The sequence below is a fragment of the Nyctereutes procyonoides genome, unplaced genomic scaffold (assembly GCF_905146905.1).
Source record: "Nyctereutes procyonoides isolate TBG_1078 unplaced genomic scaffold, NYPRO_anot_genome, whole genome shotgun sequence".
NCBI classification, from domain to species: domain Eukaryota; kingdom Metazoa; phylum Chordata; class Mammalia; order Carnivora; family Canidae; genus Nyctereutes; species Nyctereutes procyonoides.
In genome coordinates, this window is record NW_026575160.1 from 34500076 (window position 1) to 34514213 (window position 14138).

General features: G+C 43.8%; 1 protein-coding gene across 1 annotated transcript in view; it reads right to left on the reverse strand.

Moving 5' to 3' along the window:
* Positions 1 to 6526: 6526 nt before the first annotated feature.
* The window catches only part of SLC13A1 (solute carrier family 13 member 1), a 97592-nt gene continuing 89980 nt past the window's right edge, over positions 6527 to 14138 (reverse strand). The window contains exon 16 of the mRNA XM_055314864.1: positions 6527 to 9121. The gene's annotated coding sequence lies outside the window, so the exon portion shown is untranslated. The remainder of the gene's footprint in view (positions 9122 to 14138) is intronic.

The window sequence follows — 14138 nt, forward strand, 5'->3', positions numbered from 1 at the left end:
GCCATGCCCAGGCAACCTACTAGCCGTGAATTCCAGCGGTTAAAGACCATAAAGGTTTATTTCTGTGTCAGGGCCATGCAGAGGCAGGCTCTGCTCCACAGAATCACTCGAGGATCCTGGTTAAGGGAGGCGCAGACAACTCAGCGTCAGGTCTCAGGGTTTGCTGTAGGAGGCGTAGAGAGCCTGAGGACCGCCTCGACCTGGAAGCGACCCGGTCATTTCCATTCACATTCCTTTAGCCAAGACCAGTCCCACTGGCCTGCCTAATTGCAAGAACTCCTAGGAAATCCAGTTTCCCTTATGTTCAAGGGCAGGAGAACTGCATGTACAGTATTTGTCTCAGCAAGTCTGTGATACTCACAACACGTTGATGGGATCTGGGAGTAGAGAAGATGAAAAGGTGTGTAAACCAGTTGTCTAAATAAAAGAAAATACAGCTGGCTACTTGATACCGTGTATAATTCCTTTTAGTTCAAAGTATATGTCTCTCAAGCCATCTTCCTTCATATTGTTGATCATAATAAAGAATTTTTAAAGGATTTCATGAAATACTGTATTACTCAGAGTTTTCTAGAGAAACAGAACCAGTAGGGTGTCTGTCTGTGTGTGTGTGTGCGGAAAAGATACCTATTTTAAGGAATTGACTCATATGATTATTGAGGCTGGCAAATCTGAAACCTGCAGGGTGGGATGGCAGGCAGGAGATCCAGGAAGAGCCAACGCCGCACTTCAAGGACACAGGCCATCTGCCGCAGAATAATTCCCTCTTGCTAGGAGGTCAGCCTACAGTTCTCAGGAATTCACCTGATGAGGCCCATCCACTGTAAGGAGGGTAATCAGCTTTATTCTAAATTACTATTTTAAGTGCTGATCTCACCCAAAACAATGATTATCACAGAATTATCCAGAAAAATGTTTGACCACATACTGGGCACCGTGGCTCAACGTAGTTGACACTTAAAGTCAATCATCACACACACGGAAGTATAATCCCACCAGCTGAGGGAGCAAGGAGAATGGACTTGCCCTCATGACCAGTGCCTTCAGCATGAAATAAGCTTTTCTAGCCACTTACAGATTTATAATTCCCTAAGAATCACTGTGTTTAGTAATAATCCCTTCAGAATTACTGAAGATCACTTTACTTTCAAATATTAAGCTTACAAATCAAGTCTAAACCTAATGGCATTGCTTATCCTCATTAGTTCAGTAAATTCCTTTTTTTAAAAGATATTATTTCTTCATTCATGATAGACATAGAGAGAGAGAGAGAGAGAGAGAGAGAGAGAGAGGCAGAGACACAGGCAGAGGAAGAAGCAGGCTCCATGCAGGGAGCCCGACGTGGGATTCGATCCTGGGACTCCAGGGTCACGCCCTGGGCCAAAGGCAGGCGCTAAACTGCTGGGCCATCAAGGGATCCCAGTTCCTTAAATTCCTTTACAGCATCTGCTCTTTTCAGATTCTTAATCACTAAACCATTACAATCTTTTATAAAAGCTTTCCTTAGATTTTTTTCCTTCAAGTATGAAAATATTTCTACCCACCCAGATCAAGTCTTTAAATGTGTATTAAAATCAGACTCCTTTTCTATGTTAAGAATTAGGTACTTACAGTCCAATAGCATGTTGAAAAGTAGGAAGTGTATTGTTGCCTGAAGAAAAGTCATCCAAACCACCATGAGATACCACCTCACACCAGTGAGAATGGGGAAAATTATCAAGGCAGGAAACCACAAATGTTGGAGAGGATGCGGAGAAAAGGGAACCCTCTTGCACTGTTGGTGGGAATGTGAACTGGTGCAGCCACTCTGGAAAACTGTGTGGAGGTTCCTCAAAGAATTAAAAATAGATCTGCCCTACGACCCAGCAACTGCACTGCTGAGGATTTACCCCAAAGATACAGATGCAGGGAAGCGCCGGGACACCTGCATCCCGATGTTCACAGCAGCAATGTCCACAGTAGCCAAACTGTGGAAGGAGCCTCGGTGTCCATCGAAAGATGATGGATAAAGAAGATGTGGTCTATGTATACAATGGAATATTCCTCAGCCATTAGAAATGACAAATACCCACCATGTGCTTCGACATGGATGGACCTGAAGGGTATGATGCTGAGTGAAGTAAGTCAATTGGAGAAGGACAAACATTATATGGTCTCATTTGGGGAATATAAAAAATAGTGAAAGGGAATAAAGGGAAAAGGAGAAAAAAAATGAGTAGGAAATATCAGAAAGGGAGACAGACCATGAGAGACTCCTAACTCTGGGAAACGAACTAGGGGTGGTGGAAGGGGAGGTGGGCAGGGGGTGGGGGTGACTGGGTGACGGGCACTGAGGGGGGCACTTGGCGGGATGAGCACTGGCTGATATTCTATATGTTGGCAAATTGAACACCAATAAAAAATAAATTTATAAAAAAAAAGAAAAAAGAAAAGTCATCCAACTTTCATAAGCAGAAGAAAGGAAGAAACTATCAACTATCACATAATAGCTGAAACAGAGGACTTCATGGAACAGGTTTTTCAATAGTTTTCCTTTTTTAAGGAGCACTGGTAAGGCGCTTAATCTGTGTCTCTGAATTAACAAAGCCAGTGGAATCGTGGTGTCACCTATTTGTGGAGCACCGGGTGAGGATTAACACGATCTTGGTGGTAAATCGCTCGGAGAATCTCAGCTGAAGGCAGTGGGTGAGAAAGTGGTCAGCTAAGCGCCGATTACAATACGCTCACGTATGTGCAAATAAGTACACACACTTCTGACGTACACTTGTGTGTAGGGTGTGTCCTGACGGCTTCTACGTGTTCCTGTGTCGTCTGGAACAGGGTTCTCAACCTTCGCACTAGTGACATTTTGGGTCAGACAATTTGTTGTGTGGGCTGCCCTGGGCACCCCTGGTCTCTACTCACTAGATGCCAGGGGCACCCCTCACTTCAGCTGTGACAACCAAAAAATGTCTCCGGACATCATCCAATGTCCCTTGGAGGGCAGAAATCACTTCTGGTCTAGAACCACTGACATAGAGACTAAGGTAGAACTAATGGCGGGAAGTTAAAATATGAGAAAATTCATATATTAGGCTAAAAGGGAGCTTTTAAATTAAAAAGAGAATGAAACAGTTTTTATTCAAAGTGATAGCTCAAAGGAGACTTTTTTTTTTTTTTTAACTTGCTACTCTGGCCCCACAAATTTATACTGGAAGAAAAAAAGGACAAAAATAATGAAGATGATTTTGAATAAAATTGGCAGGAGAATTGCTCTTTCGATTAATTATTATATTAATTAAGGCAGAATTTTTTTTCCGGGAGGGCAAAAACTAAGTTTTTATTTGTGTGAAGGAATGTGCAATTATACATGCAAATTTTGAAATGTCTAGTATGAAAATTAGGAATTTCAACACATTGAACTCTGCAAAGACATTTACATTTAAATATAAATCCACTTACTAGTTAGGTAGTAAAGAAAATTTTACATGTCTAAGCACAAATACTTTATATAAATACCCTAAATGTTGAAAAGATAGGTGCTTATACGGACACACATATGCAACCACTACATACCAACAGGTAATTAGACCATATATTCTGAAATTTTCTTCCCAAATACCTAAATGGTATTTTTATGGAATTTTTATGTTAAAAAAAGTCACTACTTAACAGTCAAGACCTTACAATTTTTTATGTTAAAAAAGTTACTACTTAACAGTCAAGACCTTAAAAATAAACATTTTATGTATATTTGTTTGAACATTTAATGTTCATTTTAATAGCCTGACTTCTTTTTTCTTTGTTTCTTTTTTCTTTTTTTTTTTAATACCCCAAATTGTTAAGTAGTTATCTAGGGAATTGTTTTTTGAGATTTATTATTTTTTTAATAAATTTATTTTTTATTGGTGTTCAATTTGCCAACATATAGAATATCAGCCAGTGCTCATCCTGCCAAGTGCCCCCCTCAGTGCCCATCACCCAGGCACCCCCACCCCCCGCCCACCTCCCCTTCCACCACCCCTAGTTCGTTTCCCAGAGTTAGGAGTCTTTATGTTCTGTCTCCCTTTCTGATATTTCCCACTCATTTTTTCTAATGAAGGCAGAATGTTATTGAAACAGGACTAGACAAATTATCCAATGGATCATGATAAAGAACCTAGAAATATACACAAACACAAGATGCCCCTTAACCTTTGTAGGGTCTCGGGCAAGAGTGGAAACGAAAACCCATATGCCATTTAATCAAGCTAGCAAACAATGAAGCGAAATATGTTTCATCTTTTCATTTTGATATATGCACATTTACCTGTATATATATTTGGAAGGCAAGATCTGAATTTATAATTCTTGGATTCCTGGAGTTCTGTCTCAGGACGTGGTGCTATGGGAGGAGCAGACCTCAGCTCCAGCTCCCGAGTCTCAGCCTAACCCTGTTCTCTTTCCATCCCCGAGGGCCTCATGCGCACCTGTATGTGGACGCCGGGACCGTCGCCTGCACATCCTGGCTCCTTCCGTGGACAGCACAGCCCCCATACTTACTGCGGTGTGGTCTGCCCTTGGGGGGGCTTGCTGCAACCACACCAGTGCACCCACAGTTGTCTGGGCATAAGATTCTGGGATCCCGGGTGTCTATCGCTGGCTAGGTCTAAAGCTGGGACACGGGCTCCGGGTGGGTAAGTCTCTTGCGTCGCCATCTCCTCTCTTCATGAGAAGGTCTGTGGCTGGAGGGGAACAACAGCAGACCCCCTGAAGCACGGGGCCTAAGCTGGAGGCTCCCCCTTCTAGAAGTCTGTGGTGGCATCACACAACCGTACATGGAAATATTTTATATGGCAGAGTCTTTCAAACTAGTGGGGTAAAATAGGGGCATTCAACAACCAGTTTTAGAATAGTTGGTCATTTATATAGAAAAAATTAAGTTGTATCCTGTCCTTATAGCAGCACAAAATAAATTCAAAGCTGTATCAAATACCAAAATATTAGAAGGAAAGCTTTAAAGCTTTTGCTTTTCTTCTTCTTTTTAATATAAGAAAATGACCACAGTCCCAGAGAGAGTATCATGTGGAGCCACAGGGGAAAGTCAGACAGATGCAACATAAAATCTATCACCACAGGTTTATAATTGATATCCTGGTGAGAAGTTTAAAAGAATATTTAGTTGCTCTGTAAACATTCACCAGAATACAGTTTAGGGCCTCAATTCAAAGATCTTAATTTGTTTTAATGAACAACAGTAACCGTGATGGGCACCCTGCTGAGGCAGGATTGCTGGTCTCCCCTCCTCTTCAGACTTAGTTCCTATGTTAGGCTAATAAGCTACACAAGCTCCAAGAGGGTACGAAACGTTGTATTACTCACATAATGAAACTTTCTGGGGAGAGCAGGGCAGGCCCCCAAGCAGCTCAAAATACTTAGAGGCCCAGTCTAATCATGATAAAAAAAAAAAAAACATTAGAAAAACACCAATAGAAATATCAGAAAGGGAGACTGAACATGAGAGACTCCTAACTCTGGGAAACGAACTAGGGGTGGTGGAAGGGGAGGGGACGGGGGGTGGGGGTGACTGGGTGACGGGCACTGAGGGGGGCACTTGATGGGATGAGCACTGGGTGTTATTCTATATGTTGGCAAATTAAACACCAATAAAAAATAAATTTATATAAAAAATAAAATAAAATAAAATAAATAAAATAAAATAGAAAAACCCCAGTAGAATGGCATTCTACAAACTACCTGACCAGGACCTCTCAACATCGTCAAGATCGCTAAAACAAAGAGCGTCCGAGAAATTGTTGGGAGAGCCTAAGGAGATATGACACCTGAAGGTGGTCTTATCCTGGAGCAGAAAAAGGACATTAGGTAAAACTAAGAAAATAGGATTAAAGAAGGTACTTTATTTAATAATAATGTTCCGATATTGGTTTCTTAATTGCAATATATCTTACCAATTAAGATGTCAATAATAGGGGAAATTGGGTGCAAGACATAAATATTATACGGTCTTTGCAACTTTCTGTAAATCTAAAATTATCTGAAAAAATCTTATTTAAAATTCATATTAAAACTTTATTTTAAAAAAATAGAACCAATGGGTCAATGAAAGAGATGAAAGTCCTCGCACAGGGATTATTCTAAGGAAGTTTGGCACGTGAGAAGACAGTCTTGCCAATCGCCTGGGAAAATATTAGACTTCTTAACTTATATTACCAGGGCAATAGGTTTATTCATACTGAAAGCTTAAACATAGATGCTTATTCTCAGTGTTTACCAAAATACATTTTAAATGGATTAAAAACAAATGTGAAAAGCAAAACAAATAATTTAAAAGAAACTGTAGAAAATAACTTTCTAACTGGAGAAGAGAAGGCTCTTCTTAAATAAGATACGTATAGAATAAAAAAGAAAGGAGACATTAGTTTGATAAAAACTTAATGAGGATTAAAAGCTACTTTGATGAGGGTTTAAACCTAAACTCTTCTATTAAAAAAAAAACAAAATAAACAAAGGCAAAGACGGTCGTTTATCAGGACAATTGGACGCGGCTGCAAGTGTCAAAGGATTACAAATAGGAAGGTACAAGGAGATGGTAGTTTGACGAACAGAAGCCCAACAGCTCAACAGAAACATAAATGGGAAAACATGAAGAAGCAATTCAGAGAAGAAATTAAAAATATTCTCATTATCAATCAGGGAAATGCAGGCTTAAATCATCAAATACTGATTATCTGTTCACCAAGTGGGCCGAGATTATAGGAAAGTTGCAAATATCAATTGTTGGGGGAAAAAAATGAGGGTAAGTGAAAATGGTCGGTCATCCCGGTAGGAGCAGAGTGTGGCTACTGTCAGGGGTCACCTGGCGGCCGGGGGCTCTCACTCCCTAGCACCGTGGGCCGGGGCACTGCCGGCATCCGCAGGTGCCCCAGCGCAGGTGCCCCCAGCAGTGCCGCGTGGGCTCCTCGTGCACAGACGTTCTCTGCCACGGTTGGGAACTCAGGGAACAGGCATGTCATGGTGTGTCGTATTATGAATATATATTAAGGGAAACACATATACGGACGAAGCACGAACATAAACAAGGCAAAACTTAGAGTGAGACTTTCATTCCAGGTCGACCTCCCACTATCACATCCTTGAATCTGCTGGGATCGCATCCCCCCAGTGGTGTGTGGCGGAGGGCGGTGGAGACAGGGCCTGGGGCTGGGCGTTAGCCCTCTGGGGGTCCCAGTATCGGGGATGGTGTCGCTGCGCAAGGCTTGTGGCTGTCCTGTCGCCACCACGACTCCGAAGGCCTCAGGCCACTTGGTCACAGCCATGTCACCGGTTCCCGAACCCTGCACTATCCGTGTCACTTCTGCTCAGGGAAAACGGATTCTTTTCTTTTCTTTTTTTTTAAGATTTATTTATTTATTCATAGAGACACACACACACACAGAGAGAGAGAGAGAGAGAGAGAGAGAGAGAGGCAGAGACACAGGCAGAGGGAGAAGCAGGCTCCATGCAGGGAGGCCAACGCGGGACTCGATCCCGGAACCCTGGGGTCACGCCCTGGGCCAGAGGTGGTGCTAAACTTCTGAACCCCCCAGGGATCCCCAGAAAAAAGGATTCTATTTGCTTTTGTCCACATGGGATCTTAGACCTCATGTCTCTAGGACAGCCTCCCTGCTCCCTGCCATCAGGTCTCCTGAAGATTAGGAGCAAGACAGGTGTCACCCCGGGTCCGGGCAACAGGTGCTGGTGGCTGCCCCAGGTCCCCATGACCCCAGGGCCCCTCCTCAGGGATGCTCTGGTCCCGCGCCCCCCCAGGCCCCCTCCCCAGGGATGCTCTGGCCCCACACCCCCCAGGGCCTCTGAGGCTGGAGGCCACACTTGGGGTTCCTGGGGGGCTGCTCGGGGAGCTGCTGCCAGGTCGGCGGGTGGGAGGGGGGCGACCACAGGCAGCGAGCAGCACCCCGGGATGGGCGGTGTCCAGGCCCGAGGAGGGCCATTGTCTACACGTCTGTCCCGCCTGAGTCCGGGGGCCTCCCTCCCAGGCCCCCCTGGCTTTGCAGTGCCCAGACCCGTGGCCAGCAGATGGGGCAGGCCTGGCGCAGCCTCAGCAGATGGCCGTGGGCCGGGGGCTCAGTGCCAGGAAGACACAGGTCAGGTGCTCCCCGTGGCGGCTGGGGGCCATGCAGGTACTGCCCCTCATCTATGTGAACCCCGCCGAAGACCGCGGGATAAGCGTGCAAAGGCAGTGAGCGAGGCTTTAGAAAATAGCACCAAATGAATGAAGAAGGGAAAAATAACAACAACAACAAAATCCTGTGAGGATCATTTAGAATCTTCTATTGTCACCGGCGAGATTTTAGGCGTATAATTCCAAATAATGCATTATGTCCGGCTGCCTTTGCGTGTTTTTGCACAGGCACGCGGGTGCTGGCTGGTGCCGTGCTGACCCAACCTCCCTGGCGGCGCCAGCTGCACCCTAATGGGAAGGGCAGGAGGGAAATGCTGAGGACGTGTCCTCCACTGATCCTGCTGCCGCTGAATCAGAGTTAAACTAATTTTCCACCTTTAACAAAGTGGTGAGGTGACAGGGAATGGGCCCAGTGTAGGAAGCCCTAAGTGCCCTTAGGGCTGCCGTCCCGAGTGGCAAGTGGGAGCCTGAGAGCCGTGGGGCCAGGCCTGCGCCCAGGAGGACGCTGGCCCTGTCGTGGGAGCCGGGCCCAGGCCAGCTCCGAGCGCCCGCTGTCCCCCGCTACTGGGGAAGGGGTGGGGAGCGGCCCTGGCCCCCAAGTCCTCAGGGCCGGTGCCCGACACCGGGGGTGTCTGGGGCCCGGGACACACACCAGGAGCAGCCGGGGCTCCACTGCTCTTCTCTGCGTGCAGCCAGTGTTCTTCGGGCAGCACCTGGGCCCGGTCGCGAAAGGGTGACGGCCTAACCTGACTAGGAGCAGAGATCCAAGTCAGGAAAGCGGTGACACAGGCTGCGTCCCACAGGAACGGGGGAGACGGCAGCTTCTCCCACGGTGCACAAGTGACAGGAGCAGGACGGATTACAGTGAATCACTGGGCATCGTGTGGAATCCACGGGCGCGGCAGCTCGCGGAACAGGTGCTTGTTCTGACCACGACGTCGACAACATAAAATCCGCGGGGACCTATGAAGAGAAGACTGGAATCTTATGAAAGCACACACAGCAGGATCTCAACAGCCGTAGCACAGAGGAAAATGCACAGGGCATACGAGCACAAATCGCTCGGTAGCGACACGCTGACAGCACCGAGATGCTACTGGAAGCAACTTATGGAACATCCGTAGCAAACACACCAGCATGACTTACAATTCACGCCATATGATCATTTATTAGAGATGTTTTTAAAACGTGTAACGCTTGAGGTTATTTTGAACTATCTTTATATTATTAGCTACTAATTTTATTACATTGTGGTCACAGAACATTGTCTCAAAATGATTTGTTGTGATGTATTGAGAGGTTTTGTGAAATAGTTCATGATCAACCAATTTGTGAAAAAAAATATAATGGAGAGATGGGCACAGTTACAGATATAATAGACAAAATAATAGGATCATATCGAAAACTTTATTCTGATAATACTGAAAACTGAGGTGAAAGTCATTCATAATAAAGTTTTTTAAAGTCCGAATTGATTTACTACATTAAGGCAGAATCAAATCTATTTACCCCCAAGAGTCTAGTTGGGCAGAGGGATGGAGAGATGGACAGATCCGTGATAAAGCAAGTAGAGTAAAATGTTAGTGGTACAATCTAGGTAGTAGGTACAGGGACCTTCACTAAAACTCATTCGACTTTGCTATATGAGAACTTTCACAGTAAAATTTTGTGGGAAAATTCTAGATACTTATGTAGTCAATTTCTCTCGACTCTTGGAAGAAAGGTAATCTATAGCAAACAGAAATGGCTTCAGGGAATAGAAAAAGTGGGAAAGATATTTAACTCACATGATGAGTATCATAACTTTGATAAGGAAATTGGACAAAGACAAAGAAAGAAAAATTATAAACTAATATTATAGATGAGATTGCTGCAAAACATAAGAAAATAGCTTTATGCCATTGGGACACAGGAATGGGTTTCCTAAATGAGTGCATAGAGTATATCCATAAGGGCAAAAAGGGCAGAAACCACAAAATGCTAAAGAAAACAACTCATAAGTTTTACTACATTAAAATTAACAAATTGGTTCAAAGATAATCCATCATGGAAAACAACAACAACAACCTGCCAACCAGCATGAAGACTGTTATTTAAAATATAAATTAAAAAAAAGAATTACTATGAATCAATAAAAAGAAATAGCAGAACATTAGGGAAACCCAATTTATAGACACGTCAAAGAACATGAAATTCTGAGGGCTGGCTAATAAATATATGGAAAAATGGTCAACCTCAGAACATATTAGAAAAATGTTAAAGCAATATCAAGACAGAATTCCTATGAGAATGGCAAAAATTGAAATGTCTAACAACAAACGTTGAAAAGGATGTGGGCAAGTGAGAACTCCTGTATGTTGTGGGCAAGTGAGAACTCCTGTACGTCACTGCCGGGAGGATAGACCCATACGGTCACTCCTGAAAGCCGGCTCGGTGATGCCTAGTAAAACTGGAGGTGTCCGTACTCTGGAACTGAGCAATTTCAATGGTACCGATCTTCTCTGGAGAAATTCATACGTGCGCACAACGAGCCATGGGCAAGAATATTACAAGGGAAAAAAATATTGTCCACGACTAGAGGAGTTGATAAGATTGTCTTTTAACATAAGATCTAATGCTATACAGAAATTAAAATGAATAAACTAGGCCTATTAATACAGTTATTATAATAATTATCTGTTAATATCTAATAATACACATTGATACAGTCCCTAAGAAAAATATATTGTAAAAATACACTGATAGAATGAGAAAAGTTATATAAAACTTAAAAAAAACCCACTCTCAACACAGTATTATAAATTGCTTATGGATACACATAGATGTTGAGGACGTATGGCATCGTGGATGGATGACAGTGAGGTCAGTGATTACCTCTAGTGGAAATAATGAGTTTTGGGGGGCTTTAGATGTTATTTGGAATATTTATTTCTTTTTGGAAAAAATACATGGAATGAACATTATACATTGTTATTAATTTTAAAGACCTGCATCGTGGAGTCATGGGATAGTGGGTGTACTGGTATTTTTACTAATATTTTCTGTGCTTTTCTATGTATTTGAAGTCTTTCATGGTAGAAAAAATAGATAAAAATAATTGATAACATGGAATATATTTCAAAGACAATGATGGGATGAGCACTGGGAGTTATGCTATATGTTGGCAAATTGAACTCCAATAAAAAAAAAAGACAATTATAGTCATTCTTTAGATAAAATATTGAGTCAAGCCAGTAGGATACCAAACACCTGAACTAAATGAAAGTGTGTCATTTCCCCTCCATCTGCCCTCCCCACCTCAACTCACCCCCACTGCCCACCCGGGTTGTAACAAGACTTGCTTTTCCTGAGTAATATCTTGTGATTATTTTATAGGATTTTATTACAGAGCATTCTAAGAAACAGCTCTGGAGCTTCACTATTATATTAATGTCATGAAGGCTGGGATCCTCTTTAGCACCAAGGTAAAAAGACACCTGACTCTGTGCGACAGTATCTGAAATGCACTGAAATGCATTTAGCATCAACTGATATTCCTGTATTTATTTTCCCTATACTCTTTCTTCCTCTATTTTTAAAAATTATCTTAGATTGCAATATCTATAATCCAATCACAACCCTTTTTGGAAGGAAGTCCAGGGTAAAAGTTTAAAAATAAACAGAGTAAAAGAAATTATCAAGAGGATTCAACAGGAGTTGATTTTCTGACCCTACTCTTGTATAAGAGCTGTGATCCCTATAGGCAAAAACGTATTTTATAAGCAATAATAAAATAATGAGGACGATTTTAAAGTGCTTCCTAAAAACTAAATACATGCACTATATCTTGTACTCTCAATAGTATGACATTTTACAGGGGCGAGTGGCAGAGACAAAGGGAGAAGCAGACTCCTCGCTGAGCAGGGAGCCTAACGCCTAACTCGGGGCTCGATCCCAGGACCCTGAGATCACGATCTGAGCGGAAGGCAGACACTTTATGACTGAGCCACCCAGGCACCCCAGGCCTTGGGATTTCCTACTCTCAAACCAGGTTCTTAACATATATATATATATATATATATATATATATATATATATATATATATTTTTTTTTTTTTTTTTTTTTACTTTCCTAATCTTAAATTAGACAACAGTACTCTGGCAAATAATCTAAATCCAAGGCATCTCGATAGTGTTTGTTTGTTTATTTTAAGGATTTATTTATTTATTTTAGAGAGAGAGAGAACGCATGAGGGCCTGCACGTGGGCAAGAGTGGGGTGGAGGGAATCTTCCAGCAGGCTCCTCATTGAGCGCAGAGCCCTTCTCGTGACCCTGGGTCACGGCCTGAGCAGAAACCAAGTTGGTGACGGAACCGATTGAGCCCAGGTGCCCTGGATGATACTTAAATATTATACAAACATGTTCCTACCTTATCTTGTACTTCCCCACCCCAGGCTTTCATATTCCACTCACTCGTTCAAAACAACTTGGTCACACCTTCCTTATAATCAGCTGGTCAACGAGCTCTTCATATCAAAGATCTTTGAGCATCCACATTTATACAAAAAAATGAGAATGTGGACTAAGTGATCTTTTCCGGATGATCATTGTTTATTCTGATTTTTTTTTCCCCTAAGAGTGACAGAAATATTTATTACAATGCTATGTTCTCACAAAGAATTCCTAGAACCGATCGCAAAGTCTTGCTTGAAAATAACGCTTTGTACAACAGGCTGAATCAGCCCCCAACTAATTCTAGCCTCTGAACGGGAGTGGCTGTGCGTGTGTGTGCATGTGTGTGTGCGTGTGAGTGTGTGTGAGTGTGTGTGTAGGGGACGTGGCTGATTTCCCAACTCTTCCTGGAATGTTCGCACGTAACGCTGATAGGAATTAAGAACAACACTGTGGAAACAGAGAGCACTATCAGATCAGCTCTTGTTATATTTTTTTCTGAGGGAATTAGAAAAGGGGATAGAAAATGTCAACAAGAAAATTTTGGAAAGTCTAATTCACAAGCTGACAATTTCCCACAAGCGGGAGTCAGAGCATGAGCTGATGGTTGCGTTGATGGTTCAGCTCCTGCTGCTTCGCCTCACATGTGGCACGTCCCTGGACTCCGCTGAGAACGAACAATGCGAAGGTTCGTGGAAAACAAGAGGTCACGGGGGGGGGGGGGGATGCGTCCTCCAACTCACACATTCTGTGGGCTTGATGGAAAGGTGTCAGCCACCCAGATAGGAAGAATGAGAACAGACGGGTCATGAAGGATGACACTAGGAAGGGAAGAGGAGGCCCAGAGCTGCTCCCTCCGGGGTCACCGGGTCACCACGGTGCCTGCGCAGCCCAGGCGTCTGCACCTCTGGGTGCCCCACTGCCCCGGCACCTTGCAGCGCAGCCTCGGGCCCCACACCCCTGCTCACCGTGATCTCCCGTTGGCGGTGGGGGGACTCAGAGCCACGTCAGCAGCAGGTGTTTACAGGGACTCCTGCTAAACTCTTAGCACCTCGGGAAGTGCGACCCCACAACCCTGAGAGGCGCCTGGGCCTTTCCACCGGGCGGCCACGGACACGCAGGGGCTCTCTAGGCCCTAGAAGGCCCCAGCTTGGTGCAAAGCAAAGGTTGTTCTTTTTCAGTGCTGAGTGATGTTCCCCGGTACGAGTGTGTCGAAATGCTCCACCGGACGAGCTCTGAGGGTCAGCAAGTCTGTTTCCAAGGTCTGACCTTCACTCCTATATAGGAGAACATACATTCTTGTTTCCCCGGAATAAATGTCCACAATTGCAATTTTTGGGTCATATAGCAGTTTTGTGTCCAATTTTTTGTTAAGAAGCTGCCGCTTAGTTTTCCAGGGCAGCACCTGTATGCGTGGCCGCCTTCCTCCGCTCCTCGCCAGCATTTTGTGCCATCATTATTCTTTATTTTAGCCATTCTGATGCGGGGCTGGTAATATCTCACTGTGGTTTTAATTTGCATTTATCTAACGGATCATGATGTTGAACA